Source organism: Capsicum annuum, chromosome 1 (assembly GCF_002878395.1).
Source record: "Capsicum annuum cultivar UCD-10X-F1 chromosome 1, UCD10Xv1.1, whole genome shotgun sequence".
Taxonomy (NCBI): domain Eukaryota; kingdom Viridiplantae; phylum Streptophyta; class Magnoliopsida; order Solanales; family Solanaceae; genus Capsicum; species Capsicum annuum.
In genome coordinates this window covers 126,845,883-126,852,852 of record NC_061111.1, presented here as the reverse complement: position 1 = coordinate 126,852,852, position 6,970 = coordinate 126,845,883, and the positions used below count along the sequence as shown (strand labels likewise).

The 6,970-nt window shown below is 33.2% G+C and overlaps 1 pseudogene; it reads left to right on the top strand.

Moving 5' to 3' along the window:
* The first annotated feature begins 4,180 nt into the window (after window positions 1-4,180).
* On the top strand, window positions 4,181-4,824 carry LOC124897967 (annotated as a pseudogene).
* The last annotated feature ends 2,146 nt before the right edge of the window (window positions 4,825-6,970 follow it).

The window sequence follows — 6,970 nt, the reverse complement described above, 5'->3', positions numbered from 1 at the left end:
GGTAACTTACCCAACTCGGTGCTAAATACTACTCCCTTTAGTTAATCTCACTCATCTCATAAAAATCCACTTTAGAATAATCTCATGATTTAATAAGAACCCAATAATCAAATCTGTAATCTCATGTAGTAGAGTGAATTTCAAAACTCAATGACCATTAGGTCAAAACATTTCTCAACAATCTCAGAATACTCAAATCATGGGTGCTTATAGCACAAAAGTTCATAAAATCTCAAGTCTCAAGTAGGACTTTATAACCCATAATTCAATCTCAAGTTAAAACTCATCAAAAGCATAATATATAGCATATAGATTCATAACTCATGTAGAAATCTGGAAATTTCAGCAATTTGTCTCCAAATCTCAACATACTCATATACTTCAATATCTATTTCAACTATTAACTTCTCAAGGATTAAAATCATAGGGTATAGACCCAATTATAATTTCTTAAGAAAATATGTAAAAATCATGCCATTAGACTCTCAATTCAAGAAAAATATCAAAATATTGCCATCAATAATAATGGTTGAAAAATCCTAATTCAAATTCATGTAAAATCTCATAGATTGTAGAAAATTATAGTTTAAATAAGTCTTTGGGCACAAGGGTGAAAGGATTACCCTTGTTCAAAACCCCACATACATTAGATTATGAAATTGGTTGAACAAGCTTGCTCTAAACTCTTATTCTTACTCTTGAGAGAGGGTTCTTGCAACCCTTGAACTTGGAGAACTCAAATCTCAACTTAATTTGTTGAATCTGCGGTGCGTTCTTGGATTTTTTTAGAGAAGGATTTTAGATTTGATCTTGAGGGAGAAACCCTAGCTGTCTTATGTTTCAGATGATGAATGAAGCCATTTCCTTTGCTTGGAATATATCTAGTTTATAAAAGACTGGAAAGACCAAAAAGCCCCTTTTTAAAATGAGTTAAAAACATAAATGGAGGCTGCGATAGTCAGAGCGACGTCCATCCCAAGTCCGATGGTCCATTGGGTCGTTCGTCGCACCAGGAATGGGACACACTACCTTGATGTGACGGTCGAAGAGACAGTTCATCACAAGTCTGACATTCCATCAGGTCATCCATCGCACGATGGTCATAGTGAGGCCATATTACCTCAGCACGGCGGTCACAGCGATGGTCCATGGCAAATCCGATGATCCGTTGTCTTGGCCATTGCACTTGGGCCAGAAAAGGGAGTTACTACCTTGATTGCGATGGACCGAGCGATGGTCCATCACAGACTCGATGGTCCATCGGACATCCATTACACCTGGGTAGTTCCGACAACTCTCGTTAAAACAGCCATAATTTCTCACCCCGATACCGGATTTGGATGAAATTGGTATTGTTGGAAAGATAATTCAATTCTCTACATGACAAAAAGTCAAATTTAAGAAAATTCTATATAGTTTAAACTCCAATTACTTGGGAAGTCACTTCTCAATCTTTTAGGGCCGGAATTACATTTCACTTGACACGCTCTAAGGTTCGGACTACGAGGGAACTTTGCAGGGTTTTACAAGAAATAATATTACCTTAAAGGAAATTGAAAAAATAAGATAATACAAAAGAACTCTCCAAACTCTATATATGGTAAGACTTCATCACAATTCTTCAGAATATATATATATATATATATATATAGATCTTTAGCTCCCAGAGTTTTTCCAGGTTGACAAAATATAGATAAACCTCTATTTGAATTTTTTAAACCGCCATCATAATTCATTTTAGGCCGATTTAATTTTGTGTCAATTCTATGTAGAGACCTTGAACATAAGGTCATACATTCATTTGCAAGGTAGTCCTCTACAATTGAACCTTCTGTACATGCCCTATTACTAGTGAGAGATTTCAAAAAATATAACCATCGCTCGATAGAATACATCTGCCAATAATGAATAGGCCCAATAATCTTAGCTTCACTAGCTAAATGAATAGGCAAATGGACCATGACATCAAAAAAAAGAAGGAAGAAAGACCTTTTCTAACTTGCAAAGTGTAAAAGGAATTTGATCTTTAATATGTCTCAACTCATCAATCCTCAACTCTTTTAATTCATGAACATAAAAAAATAAAGATAACTCAATAAGAGGTTTACACACTTCTTTCAACACCATGCCACGAAGTGCAGGAAGGAGTATATGCTGCAAAAGAACATGACAAACATGACTTTTCAAACTAGATATCTCATGTTATTTCAAGTTCACACATTGAGAAATATTAGATAAAAATGCACCCAGGACCTTTAAATTCTGTAAGAAAATACATAATTTGTGCTTTTCTTCAGGATACAATGTGTAGCATACAGTTGGAACTTCAACTTTATTCTCTTTTTTGATAGGGTGCAATTTTGGTCTAATGTTCATTGCTTGCAAGTCTAACCGAGTTTTAATTATATCTTTGGTCTTTCTTTTGACATTTATGAATGTTACCAAAAAAACCATCACATATATTTTTTTCAATATGCATGATATCCAAATTACATCACAACAAGAGATATTTCCAAAAAGGAAGTTTAAAAATGACACTCTTCTTCTTCTTCCAATTATCCTATCACTTTTCGTGTGATATCTTCCTCCTCTTCTTAGGATCCTTTCTTAATGATTGTCCTTCAAGATCTTGCACTTGATTAAGTATCTCAATTTCAGAAAGCATTTTTAGTGGGTGCCTTTTCTCTATTGTACCATCAAATGACTTCTTTTTATTCCTCCATTTGTGACTCAAAGGAAGGTAACGCCGATAACCGATAAAGCACCCCTTCTTACAATTACATAATTTAATTGAAGAATTGTCTTTATTACAAGATGGATATGCCCATTTTCCTTTTGTACTCCATCCAGATAAATTTTCATATGCTAGAAACTCATTGATAGTCTATAACAAAGAAGCATGCAACTTAAAATTCTGTTTAGTTGATGCCTCAAAGGTTTTAATACCATCTTCCCACAACCCATTCAATTTCTCTAGTAGAGGTTGAAGATATGTATCAGTTGCATCTCTGAGACTATTTGGACCAGGAATAGGCATTGAAAAAATAAAATTTTCCTTCTTTATACACAACCTTGGTTGTAAATATAAGGATTAAGAACCCCGGGCCAAATTCTATATGAGGTTTTGGAATTTTTCAATGGTTGGAATCTGTCACTAGCAAATGAAGGATATAGTTCATTAAACGAATTCCATGCCATTAAATTAGCTGGGTGCCTCATTATTCCATCATCAGTTCTTTCATCTTTATACCATGTCATTAGAGAAGTTGTATTTGTAGACATAAACAACCTCTGAAGCCTAGGCGTTAAGGGAAAATAGAGTAAATAGAGTAAAGTTTTTTCATACTACATCAGGTATTTCTACTTTAAGCATAATACAACCTCCTTCCCAGATTAGAACTATATTATTTTCTTAAATTTATAGACATTGTTTGAAACTGTCGGCTTACTACCCAAGTAAGCATATAATTATCATAGACCAACATCATTTAAACATCTCAGATAAATTCGCTACTGCAACAACAATAACAACACCCCCAATGAAATCCCGGAAGTCGCTACCTGTAACTTAGATAACTTCTGCTTAAAAAGAAAAAAGAAGAAGAAGAGGTTGCAGGAAATAGTGAAATTCAGCATCAAAACAACAAAGACAACACCAGAAATAAACCACCATCTCAGGGCAAAAACTCCAGCTATACAAGACAAAACACTAAATAACAGTGACAAAAGTACAAATCAGCCACCAATCTATGAGAAAGAAAATACAGAAAATGTGAAGGACAAGAATCAGGAAAATGCAACAATATAAACCAAGGCAAAGAACAATGGCATACACAGAAAAGAAAAGAAAAGAAAAGAGGACCAATTATAAGCAACAAAAAACTCAACAAAAACACCAATAAAATATGATTAGACCAAAATCTCCACAAGCTCCACAAAATGTACAGGGTGATACCACTCAAAATCAACATGAGATTTTTCTTTATGAGTAAAATATGGAAAAGTAGAAACACAAAAGGGATAGAGTACATAGATTCAGAGCCAATTAAATCCTAATTCCTTCACTTTCTCTAACAGTATTGTAGAAAGTTCCCACCAAGTTTGCCATAGGCCAATATAACTAGTATTTAACTGCTTATCTTTCTGATAGTATATTTTATAAATTTTTCAAGAAAAAAAAATGTTCCCTTTTGGAAACAGTAGTAATAGGAACACTACTCTCCACAGTTCAATACCACCATCATCATCTCACAGCTTAATTTTTTCCATTTTGGCCTCACTGGAAACCAAATGCTCCTTCATGAACATGCCCTAGATCATTATCTCCCTTACTTAACCCCTAATAGTCACTTAATTGAAAATAACAACTCAGTGATATTTGCAACAAATAATATCAGCAGTAGAAACAAGTCAAATAAGATTAAAAAATCAATGAAAAAGGATAGGCACGGTAAGATTTTGACATCATAAGGGCATAGGGATCGAAGGGTGAGGTTGTCAATAGGGGTTGCTCGTAAGTTTTTTGATTTGCAAGACATGCTTAGTTTCATCAAACTAAGTAAAATCCTTTATTGGTTGTTCACAAAGTCCAAATTAACCATGGAAGAGCTCATTGATGCAAATCAAAGTGCAACCCCTTCATCTATTAATAACTCAGAATGTGATGAGGACATTGTTATTGTTCCTGCAGCTCCAAATAACAAATTAACGAAAAGAGCAAAGCAATAGAGAGATTCAAGGGCCAAAGCTAGAGCAACGACCAGGGAAAGAACTATGAAGAAAATCTGGACCCAAATTTTCAAAGCAGCCCGAATAAAAAAATAAAAAACATAGAAACACAAGGAAAACTGAATGCACATTACACGTCATGTTTTATTTTGAAATAAGGTTGTGTTATCTTCTTTAATTGAAACATTTTAGGAATTATTAAACCACTTTAGGATACACATAAGAGAACTACAAGAAGATAAAGTAGGAATCATCACCTTACATTGGCAATTTTATCAATAAAAGGATGATATGACAATATTCTGACGGGAAGATGAGAACATTCTACTAAGGAAAAGCCAATGATGCTACAACCATGCTTACCAAAGGAACACCTATATTTTTTTGTAGATGGCTCATGGCTATCTAGACCAAGATTGTAAGACATAACACCTTCATTTAAGTTATATGCAGTGTCAAATATTTTATTATACCACCTATTCTTCATATTTTGATAACATACTCAAAATAAAGTTTTTTTGGCTAAGATCAAATCTTGTTAATTTACCACTCCCACGTACATATCACATTACTAATAGAAGAAACTGACACCACTACTGGACAGTTGCCTTTATATGGAAAATGGTGCTCTAGTGGTGTTTAGGGATATATAATGCACCAAAAAAGTGATAAGGGTCCACATCACGCATTAAGCGAGGCGTGAAGCGGTGGGATCACATCATTAATGTAAAGCACAATTTAAAAGAAAAAAGGACCTAATAGAGAATCCAATAAACACTATATCTGCATAAATATGTTGCGAAAAGGCAATGATACTGAGCACTATGCCAAGACATAGAATAGACTGAGAAAGTGATGTTTGATGATAAAAAATTATTTAAATAAAAAGGTGTATTAACCATTTCTCTATCCACAATACTAGTAAAACACTAATTTATTTGAACAGATCCGAGCACCTACTAGTTTGGTCTTATCTTCACAGCAAACTACAGTTTAGTGACAACATAAAAGTAACTTTATCTTCTAACTAATTCAGCTGAAAATAGGGAAATAAATAGAGCATCTTACTTATAACTGTTCTTTCTTGAAATGAGGGTAGGAGAAGGTTGAGTTCAACTTCCACTAAATGATATCAATAACTACTGAAATTTTGAGGTTACATTTAGATAAAGACCTCTCATATTCCTAGGAAATACAACTTCAATATGGCTTGCAATTCTGCTATCTTATAACATAAAAAAAAGTCAAGATTTAGACTAGGATGAAGTCTTTGAAACTATAAACTCACAGAAGATGAACCTTCACATCCTAGTCAAATACCTCACTACATCTAGGGCATGTACAGAGAGTGGATGGTGAATAAAATATATCAAATGTCTCTATTTTTTCTAGTTTATTTTTAGAAATGTGGGCATAGTATTAAATACCAAATTAAAAATAAACGCAGAGAGCAGAATAACATTGTTTAAAACCTCCACAACATTTACCATTCTCACTCAAATATCCAAATCAAATGAGGCCAGGAGTAGAAATAGCAAGAGAACAAAACATAGAATTAGTAAAATATATCGTCACTAAAATAAAGGGCAAACAAAACAGATGCCTCGATCCTACTAACTAATCTTAACCTTTTACTCAAAAATAAATCATTATCTATAAGAATGTATCTTTTTTGCCCAAAAGACATAAGAATATGCAAAAGAAAACTGAAATGGATCAATTAAACCACTCTCTGAAACCCTTATATTACAATGCAGGAAGAATGATTCAAAGCCACACAATCTCTTCGTACCATGAAAGTAAACATAAAATAAGATATCCTATTGAAAGGTTCGGTAAAAAAAATTCAAAATTGATCTTTAACACTCTATTTGGATTCCTTTAAATATTTTATTGTTAGATAAGAGAAAGAATTAGATGAGTAGCTTGAATAAAACAAGCAATATATTGATATTAATACAACAACCTATGAATAAAAAAGAGCAACTCGATCAATTAGCGTAGGGCTGCAATGAAAAACTACCTCTCATTGAGATTAGGCAGCGTTATCGGTGGAAAATTGCAAGAGCGATCACTAGGGACTTGTGATGAGTGTTTAATTTTTAGAAAATGATGTGTTTTTAAATTTTTAATTTAAACATATAATTTGATTTGGCACTTTAATTTTTGTTAAAATAATTATTTTAATAATTTAATATTAAATTTGACATATTTCCTCCTACTTATGCCTTCAATTATATAA